General features: G+C 43.4%; 1 protein-coding gene across 3 annotated transcripts in view; it reads left to right on the forward strand.

The window, feature by feature from the left end:
• The first annotated feature begins 2,093 nt into the window (after positions 1–2,093).
• Positions 2,094–23,050, forward strand: part of gng12b (guanine nucleotide binding protein (G protein), gamma 12b) — a 39,216-nt gene continuing 18,259 nt past the window's right edge. The window contains exons 1-2 of one of the 3 annotated variants that reach the window (XM_029001211.1): positions 2,094–2,324; positions 17,408–17,466. The gene's annotated coding sequence lies outside the window, so the exon portion shown is untranslated. The remainder of the gene's footprint in view (positions 2,325–17,407; positions 17,467–23,050) is intronic. The other 2 variants (XM_029001209.1, XM_029001208.1) reach the window with 2 other exon arrangements.

The raw sequence follows: 23,050 nt of genomic DNA on the forward strand, positions 1-23,050 counted from the left end.
CAGCAGCATCGCCAACACTGTTATTCAATGGAATCTTAAACCAGCAGCTTCATTAGGATGCCTGTTCAATCAGCCACATTATTAAGACCGCCCAGTCCTTTAGGCGCTTTATTAGAAATGCCCGGTCCTTCGGCCACTTTATTAGGGACGGCAGGTCTTTCGGCCGCTTTATTAGGGACGCCCTGTCCTTCGGCCACTTCATTAGGGATGCCCGGTTTTTGGCTCCCTGAGGATAACCATTGAAGCTTGTGACACGAAAATCGAGGCGAGGCCAGAGGCCTCACCGAGTCCTACGATCTGATATATGGGACAAGTCGGTGCCACCATCAGGAGTTTGGAAAACCCGGAAAACTGAAAAAGGCAAAATAGGACATGTCTTACATTCAAGGCTGCCGCGATAAGACCGTGAAATGCACAGAAACAATGGAGAGTTTCTCCGCACAATATGACATATTGTTTGTTTTGGTAGGTCATATGGCCTGCCCACAAATCGGGTTCAAAGTGTAAAAAGTACCGTTTACTATTGTGTACAGCTCCCTGTGACCAGCCGTCAAAGCTAGAGAAACCCTGTCTTTCGGCTACTTTATTAGGGACGCCCGGTCCTTCTGCCACTTTATTAGGGACATCCGGTCCTTCAGCGACTTTGTTAGGGATGCCCGGTCCTTTAGCCACTTTATTAGGGACACCCTGTCCGTCTGCCACTTTATTAGGGACGCCTGGTCCTTCAGCCACTTTATTAGGGACGCTCGGTCCTTCAGCCACTTTATTAGGGACGCCGGTCCTTCGGCCACTTATTTAGGGACGCCCGGTCCTTCAGCATCTTTTTAGGGACGCCCGGTCCTTTCGCCACTTTATAAGGGACGCCCTGTCCTTCTGCCACTTTATTAGGGATGTCCTGTCCTTCAGCCACTTTATTAGGGATGCTCGGTCCTTCAGCCACTTTATTAGGGATGTCCTGTCCTTCAGCCACTTTATTAGGGATGCTCGGTCCTTCAGCCACTTTATTAGGGATGTCCTGTCCTTCAGCCACTTTATTTGGGACGCCCGGTCCTTCGGCCACTTAATTAGGGACGCCCGGTCCTTCAGCAACTTTGTTAGGGACGCCCGGTCCTTTAGCCACTTTATTAGGGACGCCCTGTCCTTCAGCAACTTTATTAGGAATGCCCTGTCCTTCGGCCACTTAATTAGGGACGCTCGGTCCTTCAGCAACTTTGTTAGGGACGCCCGGTCCTTCGGCCACTTCTTGTAAATCCTGTAAATCCTGTAGTTTTAGCAGTAGCAGTAGTGGTTTCTAGGAAAGTGGGTTTGAACACCTTTCTTCCAATTTTGTACACATGGCTTGCATGGCGATGTCACTCTGTGCCTCTTTAAAATAAAAATAAACCACTTTCAAAAACCCAAAAAAAACACTCAAAATGTAATAAATTAAATTAACTGCAACAAAAGTTGACTGAAAAATCTACATAGAGTATATGACATTTATTTAGAAAATTGTGTTACAAAATAGTTAAAAAGTATAAAAAAAAAAATTGTTTAGAAAATAAAAAAATTGTTTCGCTAGACAAGACCATCCTTCTTTGGCTGGGATCGAAGCATTGGATACAGAAAGTCCAGTGTGTTTCAGACTGAGCTCTTCTATCAATGATTCCGTTCCAATGATTCTACTCCTGTACACAAGTGCTTGCTAAAAACGCAAAAGTATGAGTTATCCGATTACTCGATTAATCAACTTGTTGGCCCCTGATTTTACAGCTGAGGCCATGCACGCTCCTGCGAAAAACGCCCGGACAACGCCCATCAAAATTTCCTCTGGAATTTTGGTTTCTAGTTATATTACTATTGTTATTATCAATAATGCTTGTTAACGTTATGTAAATAATTCATTGGACCCAAATCGTTCAGTGATTACATAATTATTTATGTTTGTAGAAGAGAAGGGCGTGTGGTGGAAAAAATGTACTGCTGTAAAATTATTATTGATAACTTTTTTTCGTTGAAGAACTGATTAATGGAATATTCGTTGATGCCATAATGACTTTTCTTTGTTGAAAGTCAGGACAGATCGACCGCCAGGTGGCGCCAGTGCTCCGGCGGGGGGGTCAGAAGCGAAACAAGGAAAACTGTGTTCCGTCCAAGTGCGGCGCCTGGAGAACGGGAGCGAACCGAGAGAGCTGCGGGAGGAGCGCGGACGCCGAGGCCGCGGCTTTGGAGGAAACTCGCCCGGGGTGGCCGAAAAGCTGTCGCCAAGTGCCGTGTTTCCCCCCCGGAAAAACACCCACGAGCGGTCGCCCCGCTCCTCGTCGCGTCGCTTGGACCGCAGTCAGGTGAGCGCCGTGTTTTTCTCTTTGCTGAAGTAAACTCGTAGTTCACCGTCGCCCGAGTTTAATTGTAAGCGCCGCCGCGGCTCTTGTGACGTGTAGCGAAGTTGTTCCTCTGCTGTACGGCGCGACGAAACGACCGAAACTGCGTGTGATTGTCGGCCACTCCGCTTATATTAATCTGTCTGTCCCTTTAAAACAGGACAAAACTGGTTCTTCAGACTTGAATGTCTTTCAGTATTTCACTGAAGAACTAATGTACGACCGGGTTTTTTTTTTTTTTCGTTTTTATTAATGGTTTTTATTTGTTTCTTATTTTGGGTGGGTGGCCTGTGGTAGAAGGTACACGAGATCTATCTATCTATCTATCTATCTATCTTATTGTCCACCTTGTTTCCAGCCCTCGTATGCCAGTGTCACCCAGTGGGTCATGTGGGGCGTAGCCGTGCCACCCGTGCCACCTTTCGAGGCGTGCTGCCGAGCCATTCTGCGCATGGATCTACGGAGTTCTGGTGGCACCGCGCGGTTACACTTTATCCAGGGATCGCTGCCGTGCTGGTAAACAGGCTGCCTGAGCCCAGTTCAGGGTGGCAGTGGGCTGCTGCTGCTGTTGGCTGTCGGTGAATGATTTGCATAAAGGACAGTGTCTTCTTGTCTTTGTGTTGACTGTGCAGAAATGACACTTTTCTTGTTTCTCGTTCATACGGCCACGTTAAAATACAAACGTGAATGTCTTTTGAAAAGGAGCTGCCAAGTAGCTGCATTACAGAGCTATTACACGTGTATTGTACAGAAAGTGTCTAGAAATACCAACAACACTACAGTGTTCAGCTTAAAATGTGCTAATGGCTTTTGTGACAAGAGGAATTGTCGATTTAGCTTCTGCAGTGAAATATTTCCAACTCTGAATCATCCAGTGGAACCTGAACAGCACTATTCACGCAGCTTCAAAAGATGTGTTACAGTGGCATTATATCGAACCAGCACTAAACAAACACTGCGTCACAGTTTTCATTTAGGTTTAGGCCCTCTCGTGACTTTGGGCTCCTCTGGAGTTTTTGGTGTCCATGTGGTCTGCCTTTACCTGAAATAAAGTACTTTACTTTACTTTGCTTTACTTTGCAGACGCTTTTATCCAAAGTGACTTTTATCCAAGTGACAAGGAGACGACACCAGCAATTCTCGTTTGGTTTCCGTACATTGCGAGTTAGTAATCCTATGGTGTCTAGTCCTCGCAGGGCCATTGCATGTAAGTCCAACTGCGTTGATGTACGTAGTCCAGTATGATGTTGTGTATTAAATCCACTTCTGTTTCCTGTTCCCCGTTCCTGTCCCCCGTGACAGCCACCTTTTGTCACCTTTAATGAATTCATTCAGAAGGGCTTCCATGTCCAACAGAAGCACATTTGTTGATTGCTGATTACCCAATGCTCAGCGAGCCGGTGGCCTATTGACTTGAGCACAGTCCAAAATTTGTACCTAAAATCCACATTCGCGGCAACGTTTGAGAGCGATTGCGCTCCAGATGTTGTCACAGTAAACTGCGTAGCCACTCAGCTCGCTGTTGGTGAGGAGCATGGCCTTTACCCCAGAAATCATTAATGTTTATCGGCTCTGGAGTCGGACTCGCATTGTGTGTTGTGCCTTCCTTCTAACAGTGGCCACCGTGTTGATGTTAACCGCAGTGGGACGTAAAAACGCCACCGCCTGTCTCCTACTGTAATCATTCTTTTTTCCCAGTTTATATGTAGCCCGGCGAAGGTCCGTAGGATGTGGAAATCGGCTCTAATGGCCAGATGCTATCAGCAGCCCTCTGAATGCAGCTCTGCCAGTTCGCTCTTGCTTCTGCCGTCATGCCTTGCTGTCTGTGTTGCGGTTGTGCAGCGTGACCTGGGGGGGCGTGATGTTTTTAAGCGCTGGCTTGTTCTGTCTAATGGCCACTGAACGCTTCCCGCTGAGAACAGCCACCCAGTACCACCAAACTGCATCATGGGGAACAGGCTGCAATCAAAATGAAGTTCTCGTTTAGACATCTACATGAGCGCTGTCTGTATCACTGTTGTCTACATGTTTATTTGTTACGTGTCCCCTGTTGGCATGGTTTAAATGGTTCATGCAGCACCAGGTTCCGGTGAAACGTTGTTTCGTTTCACTACGTGCTGTCTATCATGTATGTAGCTGAAATGACAATAAAGCTCAACTTCAACATCTCATGAAAAAAGGGAAGATCGGCTTTTCCCACCCTTCTCTCATGTCAGTCTCTCACTGAACTCTATTGTTTCATGACGCTGGCCTCTTGTCACAATGACATCTCCTTACAGTGCGTGGTCCGCTCTGTGGGTTAATCCCGACTGTAAATTCCATACCGACCTCAGGGGGGCTCGTGTCTGCGTCACCAGTCAGAAAGCCCCTTCGGGCGCCGCATCTGCCGGCAGGGTTATGGCTGGTTGAACATTCTTGTCCCTCCCCACACGTTGGCTTTGAATCCCGGTTCTGTTGTGTCCAGCCCTCATTAGAGCATATCAGAGTGACGAGGCTCTTTCACAGTTCACCGGTCCTCAGCTCAGTCCCGGCCAGGACAAAAAACAAACAGGGAGAGCAGCTACCTGTCGCTATTATGTAAGGGGGGTTGTTTTTCTGTGCTTTGGTTCAAATTTGAGATCCCTCATTAGTGTGAAAAGGTGTCTGTCCTGAGTTTATATGTTTGTGAATCTACTGTCTGAAACCTAAATATCCTGCCTGGCCTTGACAGAACGTGCCGAACGCAGCGGCAGTCGTGTCGCACTAGCGCATATCATGGAGATGTAGGCCACGGTGTTCTGGCCTTGCAAATCTTCCCTGCCACTGAACGTTCTCTCCCAGGACGTGGCCGGACCCGCACAGACGCGATGACACGCGCCTCGCCCTGTCATTGGCTCGTGGAGTGTGTACGTGAGTCCGTGGTCTCAGTCCGACCCTTCGCGTGCGTCGTCCTCGTGTGTCATCGTGGTGGAAAGAAGGACTCTGGCTGTCTGAGGCTGAGTTATGAGGCTGATGCCAGATTATTGCATCTTACCACGAGCTCTGCTCTTCTTCCTCTCTTGTTGTTCCGAGGGTTCAGAACGTGTGGATAGTTTGGCTCTGGGCGTGTTAGTGCCAGTTCAATGTTTTCTTGGGTGACCCAGAAGCACCGGACGGCTTTGTTTTAGCTTTTGACGATGGTTTGCTTCGCTATCTGAAGCAGCTGATGTGTTCCCCATGCAGTGACGCAGAAGAGGCACAGACCCTGACTTTTCTTCCCTGGGTGGGCCACATCTTAACTCAATTGCAGCAATGAAAGCTGTGCTTAAGTGGCTACTGTGTTGTGTTTTGTCTGGCACCATGGTGTAATTTGACTCTTCTCATTCGGCCGTCTTTTCTCCGGTTTCCCCCTGTGTGTGCGCGCAGAGTCAATTCTGGCTTGCATGCAGCTGTTTATGAGGTCTTATTTTTGAAAAGGCCTAATTTGGCACTTTAAAGGCTATTACTGTTATTTTCACTAAATGTTTCTTAGCTTCGCCTTTGTATATACCACTTGGCCAAAGCTTGGGGAACAACTGTTCAAATATTTTGCACAATTGAAATATGTTGCAAAAAGCCACAAAGTATTCTTCACTGATCTGTTGCTTCTCATACAAAACTTCATATAATCCTATTAAAGCATATTTTGCCTGGAGGGTACACTTGGGAGATGGGCAGTGGCGGTCTAGCGGTTAAGGAAGCGGACCCGTACTCAGAAGGTTGCCAGTTCGAATCCCGAACTGCCAAGGTGTCGCTGAGGTCCCTGGGCGGCTTTCATGGCTGGCCACTAAGGTGATTGGTTAAATGTCAGGTTCCCGTTCAAAACCAGCTCGCCCCGATCTCGCAGCGGGGGCAGTGGCGAACTCGCGGTTAAGGAAGCGGCCCCGTAATCAGAAGGTTGCCAGTTCGAATCCCGGTCTGCCAAGGTGTCACACACTGCTCCCTGGGCTCCTGGCATGGCTGCCCACTGCTTACTAAGTGGTTGAAAGCAGAGGACACATTTTGTTGCACCACCATGTGCTGTGCTTCACAACAACAATTACTTTCACTTTAGATTCACTTCAGAGAGTATAGAGAGTATACATGCTATATATGTTACATCACATTATACACATATACATTGTACAGTTTACATTATAATAACAATATCAGGGGCTGTGGAGGTCATAGGCACAAGGTCTAAAACCTGTCGCCTGAGATGATACTCCAGAGTAAAACACTTACAGTGATGTGTAAGGTGTGTAAATAATGCCGTTGTACCTAGTCTGCAGACTTTTTCAGACTTTGTGAGGGGAGGTTGTGACTAAAAACAATAAGTTACATCAATCATGACTTTCATCAACCTTTTCATCAACTCAGGAATTCTGCATTTTTTTTACTATTACAGTTAAAGGCATCTGAAAATGGTTAAGCGGTCATTTTTGCAGATTTCGCATCAATGTAACTGTGGCACATAATGGTTCATTTGTGAGATGGTCAAGCAAGAGCAAATAATTGCTGAGATGACCAATGTGATTGAGTCAGGAACAACAGTTCATCTGATTGGTAGACCTATGTAATCAGTCTACAGAACTATTTGGCCTGTCGTGTAACCAGTGACCTCAGATGAAGCACATGCCCCAGATTAGCTGGATGAGCAGCGAGTGCATTAAAATAAATGCATTTAGCAGTAAAACTGGTGCTTAATTAAAACATTAAAATATCAAAAAGTTTATGTCTTCCAGTTAGTTTAACTTGAAACATAATCACTATGCTCAGCAGTCACTCGGTAAGAACCATAACTTGCTAATATTTATGCGGTTGCACTGTTTTATTGAGTTGCAGCATATATAAAGTTGAAGCATTATATAAACAACAAACTAAATTGAATGTTAAGGAAAACCATGAATATAATTTTATTGTGTATCATGCTGTTTTCACTTGTTTTTTCAGATTTTTGAAAAATTAAATGTATAAGTTCATAACAGGACATTATTCAATGTATTTACTTGATCACTGCTTATAGTGCACATCTATCAAATTTAGAATAATAATAGAATTTTAACAGGAAATTGAAAGCATTTTGTAAGGATCGCTCATTGTGAAAATATCACCCAGCGCTTCTTTGGCCAAGTGGGCTTCAGGCTTTTTCCCACAGACAGACAGCAGGCTGGCAGTCCAGGAGAAGTGTTTGGAATGACAAATGTGAGTTAGGGCTTGCTAATACATCCCATTTGAACGAAGCCTGGGCCACCACAAGAATGTCATTCATGCTGCTGATTCATTGAATGCATGGTGGATTATATGTTATTTTGCCGGGATACGTCATCAGTAGGTCACAAGGAATCATTTCCAAATTTTCCCAGCGCGCCGTGCTGGTTTTACTAGGCTCTGTGATGACACTGGAGCAGCAGGTTACTAGGACAACCAATGAGCCTGGTTGGAATGAAGCCCCCTGGTCTTCTCTCATCTGTGCCACTGGGAGGGTAGGCTGTCTCCCATTCACATTAGAGAACAGTGCCCAGTGTACTTTTTTCTGAGGGTTTGAACTCTATTGCCTTTCCTGCATTTTCTAGTTTTTTTTCCTCAGCTGATGTAATGGTGCAGGCCATGGCACTGTGAAAAACAGGCTGCTGAAATGCTGACTAGTTAAAGAGGAATTGAGGCTGGGAGGCCTGGGTAAACATCGTGCCCAGTCCTGTCCCACAATGTGGGCACTTGCTTCATCCCAATTCTTGTGAAATTGAACTTCATATTCATGGTCCGTATTACTGATATAGAGCTGCTCATAAAAGTAAGTTATGTGTATATATCTTAAATAATTCTTAAAAATATGGCTTGTGATTCATAAGAAGATTTTAGACTGGAAACGCCTGTCTTAAAGCTCCCACTGTTCCTCTCAAGAAAGCATAAGTCTTTCCTCTTTGAAACCCAGCCAAAGCTTCAAGCCAAAGCTTGTCAGGCCTTCTGACAGGCCCTTTTCCCAAAATCGCTGCATTAACTTATACACAGTTTTATTCTTGAGGGATTTGGAACAATTTAGGCAGCCTTTCAACACTAAGCGTTGCATAAAATTAGATTTTTGTTGAGGTGGTATAGATCCTGTTGTTTTGTAATGCTGTATTCTCTCATACACCTTGTAAAGCGTAGGCCTGGGCTACAATCTCACCAGGACCAGAGTAAATAAACACATCATCATCCACTGAGAACTTCACCAGTCCTTGCAGCTTGTGAATAGGCTTTATTGGGGGGCTGATTGGCTGGGACTGGTTCATCAGTGTGCTAGTGAGTTGGGGTGCACCATAGTGACTGGAGGAAGGTTATTTTCAGTACGTCTGCATTGGCCCTAGTGACACTGGTGGTTGCCATATGGAAACTGTCACCGTGGAGAGCCTGCTGTCTACACTGTGATTTTATAATCCCAGCTGAGCCCATTTTTTAACCGAACACAAAATAAATGCTCTTTAGATACAATGCTTCTAGGAGGCAAAGCTAAATTGTCCATCATCAGGGAGGTGAACTCTGACATCCCTCAATACCTCTTAACTGTTCTCTGGTGTTCCTCAGGAAACTGTGGCTCGGTGTTATAGTGTTTACCGACCCATTCACTTTCAGATCTCAATTCCTCCTCACTTCCTCCAGAGCACAGCAAAGTCTAAAGGTCAATCACTGGAGTATAAAACAATCATCAATAAAAAAAATGGATGTATAGCCCTAATATCTGACACATTTTCCTATGAAGTGCAGCCTGGTGGCAAGTAAAAAGGCAGGCTAAAGGAAAAAAAATGTGTGAAGATATAGTGATAAGTGAACAAGAGGTATTTGGTATTTTATGCAGGATTTGTGTATTGTTTGTCATTTGAAAGGAGCAGCTTTTAAAGTTTTAGGCACCTAATACAATAGCTGATAAACAGAAGATGAATTGATAATCAAAGTGATCATCAGAAATGGCTGAGATTTCTTTAATATTTTATGCAAGATTTGATTTCCGTATCCAAAATTTACAGGTATAAAATACCAAACTAAAAGGGCCTGAAGCTAAGGTTTGAGCACCCGGGTGTTCAGTTTTTGGCTAGTACACAGCTTGTAAATGCTTTTTGGACTGGAACTGCCTTTCTGTCCTTTTTGTCTGTTTGTCCTTGCAAAAGGCTTCTCTCTGCAAACTTCTTGGGACATTTTGCACACACTACAAAATCTGTTCACAGATTTTTAATGACGTTAAGGTCATAATTTTGTAAGGGCCATGGTAAAATATGAATAATTCCCCTCTAGTAAGTGTTTGTATCCTGGGATTCGGGACCCATAGTTTTGCACAGTATGGCCAAGTTATTTTTTTCAAACCGTAGAACAGTGCAACACCATTCCAAAGTCTGATAAATCTGCCTGAATGGCTTTTACAGTAAATTTTCTTGGACTGCTTTTTTCAGTGCTAGAAGCAGTTCTTTTATTAGACATTATCAGCATTCTTGTCCCTCATTTCTTAATAACACTAAAAACTGATCAACTACTTTAACGTGTTCTTGTACACTTGTACTCTTGGTTTTTGGGACGAGTTTGAAGTGTGAAAGAATTCATATACCCTTGAAATCTGCCACACTTTGGCTTTTCTTAGGACAAACCATAGGTCAGTGAGCTAGGTATATGAATATTGGTGATTGGCGGTTTGTATCCCGAGTACAGTGTTTTAAAGTCTGCCAAGTAATCTGTGTGCAGTAGGGACACCTATGGGTGTTGCTTCATTCATTCAGAGGTCTCACAGGATTGCCTCCATCTAGTGGCTGCTTTAAACTCCACAAATAGGACAGATTCATTTATCACAGACAGATTGTATAGCCAAGAAAGGCGCAAACTAAACATTAACTAAAACACTGGGACAGAGGTCCTTCCACCACTGTCTGGATTTCCAGTTCTACTATACATATGTTCAACGTTCAAAGAGCAAAAAACTCTGCGTTTGTAAAGCAACAAGTCCTATGCAGCCACGCCCAAGTCATTCCAATGTCTTGTTTCATGAGTAAATGAATGGCCAGTGAATGGCCATGTTTGGCTGGCATTTGATAAATGGTGTTGTGCAAGCACAAGTGACCACAGCTAGCCAATCCACAGCTCTCTACAAACCACACAAGTGTGTAGTTTTGATGGCCCATTGACAACAGGTCAAACAGAAGAACAAGCTTACGTCATCTTCCAAGCATATGGCCATCACACACTGCAGCTCCTAAACTGATGGGAGCCATAGGGCTCAGGAAGTAACAGGTTGCCTAGCAACTGCAGAACTCAGTAGCTAATAAAACATTGCAACACCTAAACCAAAAAAGACCAGGCTCTTTGGGAGTGTAAGCTGTAAATTGTTTTGATCAGATTTAATCTAGCCCCGGAAAGGGCATATTGATGGTCCCTGCAATTTGATTGTTTCTCGCTCCATGGGCTATAAATAGGCACTAGTGGCTCTGTTTTGAGTGAATATTCAGATGCTGCTGACCTGGTTGCACATGCATAATCCAAGTCATTGTTTGCTGTAAACGAGACCTGCAGGACAACGTCTGTGCATTGCTTCTTTTGTCCTCTCTTATCTCATTTGTTGGACTCTCTAGTGAAAATTGGGTCATGCTAACTGTGACCATCGGAGGTTTTCCTGAGTTTGTGAACATTTTTTTCTTTGAGGTTGTGGCCAGAAAACAGTGGTTTTGTTTTTTCTTTTCAATAGAAAATGGTTTTTAATAGCTGCACATGATGCTGTTGTGGCTGTTGCGTCTTACTTGGACTTTGCTTTATACTTTATGGCTTGATGTTTTATTAAGGCATTTCATGAAGCTTGTTCCATTCTGTCTCCATGACTAGTTGATTACTACCCCAAATGTGGCAGCAGCCTTTGTCTGAAGTAGCTCACCCTGACTCACCCCGGCACTTTTGTTTTAATTCCTTTTTTTTCGCCAACCTGTGCCATGGTCAGTAAGAATCCACCTTTATTCCTGGTTAATGAATTAGTGAAGGGCCATTTGTTGCAACTCCACCTCAAATGAAGGGCGTGTGCCTCAAGGGCCACTCTCAAGTTCTTTTCTTTTCTGCATCAGATGCACACGCTCTCAGATAGTCTAGGTTGATGTGTTTTTATTCTGCTTTGGTCCCCTACTGTAAATCAGCTCTGCACTTACATAAGCTGTCCCTCTGTAAAGTTGCACACCAGTTGCCTAGCAATCACTAAACCCAGAGCCAGACCGCCACTCTTATCTGACATTCACTAAATGCTGATAAATGTCCTAATTCCTCATTTTTAAACCACAGTCTGCTGAAGAACTGCTCCAGGTCACATATATCCTTCATCAGATACAACTTTTTTATCATTATACAGCAGCCTGAACATAATAGATTAATGGAATATAATAGAATTCTGAAACATAGATGAAGAACTTATTCAAATTATTTATTTTTCTAATCTCAACTTATTGGGGCAGAAAGGTAAGGAAACAGACCCATAATTAGAAGGTTGCCTGTTCAAATCCAGAAGCACCAAGGTGAAACTGAGCAAAGCACCGTCCCCATACACTGCTCCCTGGGCTCCTGTCATGGCTGCCCACTGCTCACTAAGGGTGATGGTTAAAAGCAGAGGACACATTTTGTTGTGTCACCGTGTTTTTTGCTGCAGTGTTTCACAATTACTTCACTTTTGTTTCGTTCTTTAATTTTTGTTCATTTCACTCACCATGATGCTTCTGAACTTTCTCAAGAACAGTCAAGTTCTTACAGAGCTCACAAATCCTTCAGAGTAAAATTAGATTAAAAAATCACCATCACAGATCTCCCCAACCTGGGGAGTTCAAACCTGTTGTAATTTCTAGCAGTGTGGCTTTTTAAAAACTGAATCTGGCTTTTGAGATTCACAACGAGAGAAGATATCTGATATCTTTAGATTCATGTATTAACACACAGCTGGATCAGTATCCCTCAGATCCTAAGAATGAAAAATAGTGCATTTCCCAGCTGTTTTTTTCCCTGGGCTTCTCATTCCAGTTCGAAGACACACACCACAGCAGTGGCTTTGCAAATTATTAGAAGAGAATCGAAGAGGACTGACTGGTTTCACAGGAAAGTGGTGAAAAATGTCAGACAGGCTAGCAGCTAAAGAGATGACTCCACCTGAATGTGCTCTGAATGTGGTGCTTTAGCTATGGCCTGTTGTCCTTGCTTAACCTTCCATGTTTTGCTTTAGGGCTTTAACTTTTTAAAGCATAATTCTCAGAGTTACTAAATTAATATTTCCACCAGTCATGGATATGCATTGTTAAATTCCAGTGCATTGAGGGAAAACTGTTCACAATTCAAACCTAATTACATTAGGATGTGTATGTGTAAATGTATGTGTAAATGTATTTACGCTACTCTATGTTAAATTAAACTACTCCTTTCCTGTACTTCTCAAACAAGACAAAAATGTCCAGTAGTGGAATATATCCACAGTGACCTTAAATCATGACATCCTTTTTGCTTATTTACATTATTTATTATTTACAATAATACTTGATCGGAAAATATGTCTATTAATGCTTCAGAACTTTTTGTTTTGTTTGTCTAGGGTTATTGAAAGTTGAATTGTTAGAGACAATCGAACATTTTGAATAAACCTGACTTAGAACTTTACACATAACTATTCTTTTAAAAGACTTTTTGCAAAGATTTGGGTTACGTCTGTCTTTCTTATGGAGTGAAAACATTGTGCATATGTGGAATCTCATTGAGGAAATGTGCTTAGTGTCCTTATTCATTGTGGCTGAGGGTTTTGTGGTCAAATTACATCTTTTTGTTTAAATGTTTTAATTATTTATAACAAATGAATAGAGCCCTCTGTAAATTTGTGGCTTGATTTACTCAGTCCCTCACTCACTGACTATCCATTATTGGCTATTCCTACTCAGGGTTGCAGCTGCCGGAGCCCAGCTTCGGAAACTGGCGCCAGCACACTGCGGGGCGCACACACACCATTTACTCACACACTCACTCACAATTTGCCAATTCACATAGAGTTCATGTCTTTGGATGGTGGGAGGAAACCAGAGAACCTGGAGGAAACCTGCAGCAGCATGGGGAGAGCATGCAAACACACACACACACACACACACAAACCCAGAGAACCCAGTTTTGAACTCACCTTAGAGGCCACCTATGTTAACCGTCACGCCACCATGTGGCCCATAGTTTGAGGTAGAGATTATGAAATTACACTGCCCCCTGTGGTAGTTTATAGTATTGGTCTCGTGGTTTAGAGTAAAAATGCATTTACTTAGGCTTTTTTTAATCTGTGCTTAAAATAAAGGTCATTGTTTGTGGTCCAGGTTGTTTTAAGTAATTAGTCCTGTTTGTGTGAATGCTTTGGTAAAGTATACTATTAAATGGTTTAATATGACCTTTGACCTGGTTGTTTAAAACCTCTTCTCAACAGTTCTGTAGGATTTTCCCTCAAATTACTCAAATTATTAAGAGTCAATGTAATAATTACATTAGATAGTTGTAGCGTGGTTTAGCTACATATGACAATCATGAGCAGACGATTGTTACCATTACTTTTATGTCAGTGAATTGCATTCTTTCATTTGACATAAACACGTTATAGAAATGCGAGTTTTAATTAAGTTGATTACTGCTTGTAGTTGCTTTGGTTGGAAGTGGGGAACATGGTGGTCAGACTAGACCGTAGTTCCTTTAAATCCCTAATTTCCTAAATTTGGGTTATATCAGTCTTGCTTATGCAGGGGAAACTATATTTGTGGAATTTCATTAGGAAATGTACTGAGTGTCCTTATTAAAATAATGCTAAACCTTTTAAGCATGAGAGTAGAGCGAATATATATATTTGAAATCTCCTTGATTTCCATAAAATTAGACATGGTACGAGTTTGAATATGAAATCAGAATTTGAAATAATCGTTGACCAGTGTAGAAATATTTTTTGTCCATCAGGAGCAATGAGAGCCTTGTAGCAATTTGACATTCTAGTTGTTTGCTGAGATTTGTAGATTGCAGCGAGTGGAGATAGAGAAGTCACTCGGGCTCTAGAAATGTCAGTTCCGTGCAGGGGTAACATGGAGCACTGGTTAGTTGTGACGTCAGGTCCAGGCATGTTCTGTAAGTTGATCCATCCAGAGCGAAATCGAAGAGGAGAAAAGAGGGTCTAACATGGGAGATCAGGCGAGGTAGCGAATGCCAGTAGCATGGATGGTGAGGCCATGAACGAGCTCTGAATCGTTGCTCAACTGAGGCTGATATTGGGGTTATGAGATATTTTTCAGGTATGTTGCACTTCTGGGGTTGTTGTGACAAAAACATATGTACTTTATGTAAATGTAATGTTTTTTTAAACAGTTCAAACATTTAAACCTTATATAGCCTTTTGTCTATTTAGATTTCAGTCTTCTCTCCTTTATAGTGACTGTACCTGTGTATTAAATCAGCATTTCTCACATGGAGTGAAATTATGGAATCATCACCTAACTACAATATGTGATTATTAAAGACAGTCCAATTAAATTGGAAATCCTGGTTGCTTAAGGTACCATTTTACAAATTGGTTTATGACGCAGCCTCATTTGTGAGTCTTACCTACTTAAACTTTTCAGTGTAGAAATTTTTGCATTGCAAACTGTATTTGCATGGAACTAACCAATTTAACCCACTTACTTTTCAAAAAATGATTCAGTCTGCTTTTGCTTTGTGTCTGAATGTCCACAAGGTGGCGGTATTGGCCATGCTTTAATATGTGCCCCAGCTGTTACAGAACAAAGAAACTCTGATGAAGGATGAGTCAGAGTGTCCAACAGCACAACCTGTAATTCTGCACAGTGAAGTTGTTATGTGTTAATCTGCTTTTTCGATGGCGCAGAGGACAGTGGAGGCTGTGAAGAGGTGATGTGTAATACCTGGTCTCGTGATCAGTTGGTGGCCGGTGTGGTTTGGTGCATAGACCTCCACACATCACAAAGGTTCGTGCTTGGCCCTTTAAATGTATGACACAAAAACATATAAAAATAAAAATAAAATATCTGAATATGATGATATGATAAAGTAATGAATGTCTAAAAGTTTCTTTCAGTAAAAGAGTCTTTCAGACATTCTGAATGTCTGATACGTTTCATTCTGCATCCACAGAACTTTTTTAGCAGATTGACAAAGATCTGTGGGTGCAGAAAGAAACGTATCTACCTTAAAGAAAGAAAGTCCAGTTGCCATGACCCGACTTTCAGACAAGTTCACCTGGATGACTGAGAATCTTCACAGACAAAGTAATGAAGTAAGATGGACGAAGTTGCACCGTAATTGCAAGGATCTGGGTTTGAATTCCAAACCATCAAGGCGCCACTGAGGTGCCCTGGATCAAACCACGTCTCCTGTCATGGCTGCCCACTGCTCACTAAGGGCTATGGTTAAATGCAGACACATTTCGTTGTGTCACCATGTGCTGTGCGGCTGTGTTGCACAATGACAATCACTTCACTTTTTTCATTTTGGAGCCAACACTGGAATTGCAATGCAAATATTGTGAATACACTTGTTTCATGATACTTATGTTGCTGATGTCACATGTACCACCTCAGACCACAACTGAACTGAATTTAGTGCAGAGTAGCCTAAATGTAGTGGCTTGGCATAATATAAAGCATATTTTACAGTGTCATTCATTCACTTTTTATCACAATGTTGGCTTGTGTTTCACGGTGCACGCTCAACAAGAGTCATCCAACCCCGCTCACCACCTACGCTGCATGTGACTGGTGTATGACACTCTATAATTACCATGGAGACGTGTGTGTGGGAAACTGCGGGCTGCAGCCTCGTAGGGTGCCCAGGTGTGGGGACAATGCTCCTTTCTCTGGGCCAGACAGGTGTGGTGGAGGCAGGCAGGCAGGCAGGCAGCCTGTGGTCTGGTGCCTCCTGTCCTCTGCTCCAGATGGACTTGTCTTGTCTGCTCCCAAGCAGGCTTAGGCAGGGATGGACTTCGGCTGCCTTCCCCGGGCCCTGTGCCGGTGCCCTAATCTTGGCGAACACGCTCGTTATCTGTCCACTGACACGACAGTATAGTCGAGTCTGCAGATGTCTGGCTCCTGCAGACAATGGAATGTTGTGTGTTTCACACATTTTTCCCCCATTGCTCATAATTTTGATATACGTCACACATCTATAAAAACACAACACTATTGTATTGTTCATGGAACAACTTAAACACTGGAGCTTTCAGGAAAGTTACAGAACTGAGGTTTGCTGGGTTTGCAAACACATTTGTGTGTTCATTTTATTTTGTTTAGTTTTTTTGGCGTGGGGGGGTGTCTGTGAGAACTAGTTTCTGGAAGTTTGAGGAAGGAAGTGCAAAAAGGCCTCGGGAGACGTGAGAAAAATGTGCTCTTCACCAGGATGACAAAAGCTTGCCGTTTGGTTTCACTCCAGCCTTTCTGTGGCGGCCCCAGCTTTGCTGTTGGCACCACAGCCATGCAAGAATATAGTGCTATAATGTGCATGCACACACCCTCCAATTTTTCAAGGCTGTCTGTGTGTGTGTGTGTGTGTGTGTGTGTGTGTGTGTGTATGCATGTTTGCTCCGGATATGTGAGCTCTATAAATCACCACTTTATCATTGTCTTACTGATAAACCGTATTGTCTCTGTCACGTTTTATAAGTTACGGCTCATATTTGGGCATCTTCCTTTGAGGGGGAGGGTTTCCGGTGGCAGACAGCTTCCTGCCCCTCCCACCCCTCCCTCTCAGAGAGTCAGCAAGTGCAGACAGGCGTGCCCTCCATCAGGAAGTGATGTCGTTTGATCTTTCCCACAGCCCTGGTCATGGGAGACAGTGCTCAGCAGCAGAAAGAGGAAACGTTGGCTTTGTTTTCATTTGTTTGTTTGAAGTTGTAGGCAATGGCTCCAGTCCGAACTGCCTTATAATTACTCATTAGCAGGAGTCTCATTAGTTTCCTCCTTCCTGGTTGTGTGTGCATGTGAGTGTTATGAGTAGGAGACAGAATGTCTGTGTGTGAAAAGAACGGCATCTAAAATGTGCATACCTGTGTGTTTTGTCTGTATGTGTAGGTACTGGGTGGGGTCTGAACGTGGGACAGAGAAAGAGAGAGAGAGAGAGCGAGAGGAAGGTTGGTGGTTGGCTGATGAATTAGTCTGTACTGTAAAAGTTTATACAGTTTCTGCTTAACTGTGATTTCAAGTTAATGCAGCTACATTCTGCAGGGGAAAACACTGCCAGAGGTCACCTGACAGACAAAGGGTAAGGTGAGAGTGAGGGAGGCTCACCTCCTAAGGCACTGAACCCTTTTGTCCTTTGCTCTCTGGCGTCTGCATTCTCACGTTCAGGCGTCTGACTGAGACACACACACATATACTGGTAACAGAGTAGTAAAATAAAAAGTAGCATGTAACCAGTTCGCTTCCTCTGATCACACTCTGACCTCAGTCTGACATTCGAGTCAGCACAGACATTCTGATCTGTGTCATACAGGGGGAGCTGTCAACATATTGAGTGACTGCCGCTCAGGCCATCTCCCATGATGTGCCCTTAACTTGCACTGGGATCACATGTCCTGTCTTGTCTGGCTGGTTGCTGTGGTGAAGTAGGCCAACTCACCCAGCTCCATGGGTCACACAGGAATCATTCATGCCACAGGTTTAGCATTGCTGGTTCCAGTAAGCCGTCACCATGGTTTTTCCTGCCGTAATGTGTGGCATCCAAATTGTTATTGGTGCCGTTCCTCCGGTCACATTACATTTTGGGGTTCTGCCAGCCGTGCATGCTGTAACTTTCTATGGCAGTTTGACTAGTCAAATTAGACCTCACCTTAGAGAGGCCTTTGTCTTTGGCCTGAATTCGTGTCTGGCAGTAAATAGAATTGTGCCAGACAGGACATAATATGCTGCATGCAATACTGTGGCATTCAGCCATCTTTGGCTGGATATCTAAGGAACATTAGTTTGATCCTTGGGAATGAAGAATTGGTAGGAATCTAATCAGGCAATTGCCCATTACGGTTCTGCCCCCTCTCAGGGTCTTTAAAGTGAAAATGTCACTTTGTGAGACTATTTAACATCAATAGGAGTTCCCCTATCCTGTCTAATGGTCCGGCAGTGGTGATAGGTCATTCTGCTTCACCTTTCAGAGAGCGGCAGCTCTGACTGCTGGATTTGGAATTTGGCCTCTTATGATGTCATAAGGGGAACAGTGACCTCCCGTTTCTCATGCCTCGTCTGTCCAGAGAATTTTGCACTCCTCTCCTAAAAAAGTAACTGTTGTGGCTTGCAATTGAGTGAAGCATTGCAGTTGCTCTGTGATTGGATGTAAAATGAGCAAAACAAATGCATTTTTTAGCTCAGTCATGTGGATTTTATTTAATCTTTTCCCTGCTGCAAACATTGTGGTTGGTGAATGGTGTTGATGACGTCATTTCCATTAATGCCCCCCTAACTTCTGTAGGCCGCTCTCCTCCTTGTCTCCGTTCTCTCATTGTGTGACTGGCTAAAAGTGTCTGTAACTCTACACCAAGACTGAATTCGGAAAGACACTTCAGATACAGTATTAGGGGATCACAAATGTATGTCATGGTACACAAACTTGGAGGAAGAAACACTCACTTTTAATTAAAGCTTTTTAGGGTTGTCATTTTTTTTTTCTTTTCATTTTTCATTTCATTTCAGGTCACAAAAATTGCATTAGAGTAATTGAAAAGTTATGGAAATTATTTTGTAAAAATGTGTAAGAACAGTGGCCTCGGCAATATGTTTTTGAGGCTGATCACTGCAATAATCAACCCTTGATCAGATGATCACTGCAATAATCAACCCTCAAAATCCTTGATCAGATCATACTTATTCGATTCCTGCTTTCACACTCAAACCACACCTGGTCAGAAGAGTTAAAGTTTGGTGAGGGCATCCCTTGTATATTTATCCCAATCGATAACCTTGAGCTCACCCCAGCCCTACTGCATCTCTTGTCCGATTTATCCATGCATGCATCTGGGTCAGAGTGGATCAGTTTCCTCCGGCCCTCCCCGACCCACAGTGTGCCTGCCACACACATCTCCGGGGTGGTTTGTAGATCAACAATCATCTTCTCCATTGTTCTTCCTCTCGAGTCTGTTCCTGAATAGAGGCAGTATGAGTGGAGGAGTAGAACTGCGGTTTTGCCAGCGCAGCAGTTGCAGTGCTATGAATGTTTCTCTGTTAGATCTACAGTAATTGAGTTCATGTGCTCGGTAGTATAGTTTAAATGTTGGGGGCAAATAGTGGGTAATAGAACTACTGTTCTATTTCAACCAACAGAGTACTAAAGTACAGCGTGGGCCATTTATATACACCTTAATAAAATGGGAATGGTTGGTGACATTGAACACATTTTATAAGTGGTCAGAAACTTGTAAATAACTCATGAAAGAATAAAAGTTACGTTAAAACCAAGCACATCATTAAATTACCAATAAATTTGATGTTTCTTTCTATTGAAAAAAACAAAGTTGGATCCAATGGCTGACTTCAAAATGGCCACTATGGTCAACTAGATGTAACCTATATGGTTAACTAGATGTAACCTATTTTTATATACTAGGCATGAAACTGACTTCCACTATTTTGCCTCATCACCAGCCACCCATCATGAATGAAACTCCATAAGACTTTATCTTGTACATGTGAATAATAAGACAGTAGGTATTGTTTAGTTGATGAACACAGTTTGTGCCCACCATGCATATGCTGCCATTGCCATTCATGGTCAGAAACTATTTGGAAAGCATTCTGAATTTCTTTGATACTAGACAATGGAAGAGGGTTTTTTCTTCACGATTCGAGTGGGTGGTGGAGGTGGTTGCATTTTCTACATACTTTCCACTTTGTGTGCAATGAGGGACTGAACATGTGTTCATCGCCAGGCTGGGCTGTCCTGGAAAGGTTTCCCGTGGCACACTGGTCACTGGAAAGAATCCATGTTTCCTTTATGCAGCTCCCCATCTCTGGGCGGTCTCTGGGACAGCAGCGAGGTGTTGAATCTTGATGTGGCTACGCTAGTGACTGAAAAGAGGAAAAAAAATCCTGCATACCTGGAATTCCGACCAGAGACTGCCTTTCCTGTTGCCCAGATCTTTTTCAAGTCCGTTTGAAAAACTCTTTTCCGCAGCAGACAGGAAATATTTGTCCAGTTCCAGGAATAAGTTCTTAATTGCCAGGGTAATGGCTGTTGGTGGTCAGATGTTCAGAGAAACTGGGTTTCGTTGGGTTTGGGGAGGGGATGTGAGGGCAGCAGGGTGCCGCTTGTCTACTTTGCGTTTTCCACTGGAGTCTGTCTCTACACCAGCCATGAATCCCAGTAACACCATAGCCCAGCCTAAATGCACATGCTTTCTTTACGCTTTCATGCTCACTGCCCTGCTGCAGGGTAATGAATAATGCTATACATGTAAAATTAACTAAATTGTTCTAGATAACGGGCCAAAAAAATTAAATAACATTTCTGCATTTAGCATTTATCTATTTCTCTTTGTTCAGGTGAACGTTTCAGATATCACCGATCAATTATGACAGAACACATTTAAAAATGCACCTGGAAGTGTGCACCTCACAGCATTTTGAAGCATTTTGCATCAGCTGATCCCATATTACACACATGACTGAAACACTGTGAGAAATAACTGAGCAGGGATTTACATTTAAATGTTACCTCTTCCAATGCTAAATGCAAGAACTGCTTGAATGGTAAACAACGGTAATAAAAATTTTACTAAAAACTCATATATAGCGTTTAATGTGTGATTAAATGCATGCCCATATATATATATATATGTGTGTGTGTGTGTGTGTGTGTGTGTGTGTGTGTGTGTGTGTAAAATGTAAAAATTATATGGTAAATGCATTAACTGTTTCTCTTAATTGTTTTAACAGGAATACTGAAACGGGATGACAACAATTTCCATTTTAATCCCAGCTTTTAGCCCAGTGTGCTAAAAGTATTGGGAGAAGCATCAGGATTTCAGGAAATAGGGAGTGTGTTGCCAGTATGAATGTCCATAATGTGGTAAACACTCCTTTATCGGTGTATTACTCAGCCCTTCCATTCAGCTCAGTAAAACTTGCATTTGGACAGAAGCAGATTGCATGGGAAGAGGACGTCCTCTTGTGCATCTTGTGAACCTTTGACATGCTCACGCTGCTGTAGATATTGCATCATTTTACTCCTGGGACCCTGCTGTCAGTTTTCTGACAGGACAGAGCTGAAATGTATTACGAATACATTACGAATTTCACATGAAGTGAGATTTTAGTCATGATGCTTACTGGATGAGCCAAGGCGGAGTTCGTGCAGCACAGCAAGAATTTGTACCCCACCCTTGTGATGTTTCTAGACCAGAAGCACGGAGAGAAGGGAGAGTTTCCCTCCTGCACACTGTATTTGACCGCGTCTGCACATGTGCGTGCATCTGGATTCTCGTGCCAGCCCTGGTGGCTTTGTGAAGCTAAATGGAGTAGCTCTTTCCTGCTGGATAAGTTCAGCTCCCTGCTATGCAAACATGAACAGTGCTGGTTCTTGAATATTCACCTACAGCAGTTCACACAAAGTGTGTGTGTGTGTGTGTTTTCCATGCAGACAATAGACAAATCAAATGCCTCCCTGCGGCAATATGACAGTTTGGACTTCGAGGAGTCGTATGTGTTTTTTCTTTTCTTTTGTTTCTTGTTCCTTTTATTCAGATCCTTCTCGGCAGAATTGCCTGGCACAGCCTCATGCATTAAAGAGAGGAGCGTTTTTCCTAGTGACACAAAAGCTGTGCTATTGCTGTGTGTGGGCCTGATATGTGTCATGCAGTACCAGTCACTGCCTCTGTGTATCTCTGTGTGTGTGTGTGTGTGTGTGTGTGTGTGTGTGAGGGGGAGAGCTTGTAGGCAGCAAGCGGGGCTGTGGTGAGTTTTCGCTCCTCCAACATCTCACGCCACATGGCTGTGTGGGAGATACACCCCATTCAAGCTGAAATGACTGCTGCCGTGTCTGCCATCTCCAGGCTTAAGACATCTACACACACACACACACACACACACACACATGGCCTGTGGGCTGTCTGACTCCAGGGTTTTATGTGTAATCCCCGTCCTCCGAGTTCAGCAGCAGCCGGCTGCCCTTATGCTTTGCGGACTTCGTCTCGACCGCTGGACTCATTGGCTGTGCTGAGGGGTCAGTGAGAGTGAGAGTGACTCTCTGGCCTCACTGCATGAGTGTGTGCGAGTTTCACGTGAGTTTTTGACGCTGATGGATACTAATGGCCAGTGGGAAAAGCACACACTGTGAATTTTTGACTGGCAACCATCATCCTAGAGTAAACAGGCGAGATTTAGTGTAAGCGTGGAATCTCCAGTTTAGCGTTTTCTAAAAATGCTAATTTGACCTTGGCTTATTCTCCGTGTTGATTGGATGTTGGTCAGTTGGCCCCTCCCACTCAATTAGGAGGCACTAATGTCCCAATGGTGCGCTGCTGTCTGTGACTTTCCTGTTGCACCCCTCCCCATTCTTCATTGACTGCTCTCTGTGTATTGGCCATGTTTATTGGACAACATGAAGCCAATTGCAGAAGAGCAACAAGGGGGGGTTGGTATGGGGGCAGGGCAGCTTGTGAAATGTCACCAGCAGGTGGTTTCATTGAAAACATCCATTTTATTGTACTTCCTCATACTCTCTTTCCATCT

Source organism: Denticeps clupeoides, chromosome 13 (genome assembly GCF_900700375.1).
Source record: "Denticeps clupeoides chromosome 13, fDenClu1.1, whole genome shotgun sequence".
NCBI lineage: Eukaryota > Metazoa > Chordata > Actinopteri > Clupeiformes > Denticipitidae > Denticeps > Denticeps clupeoides.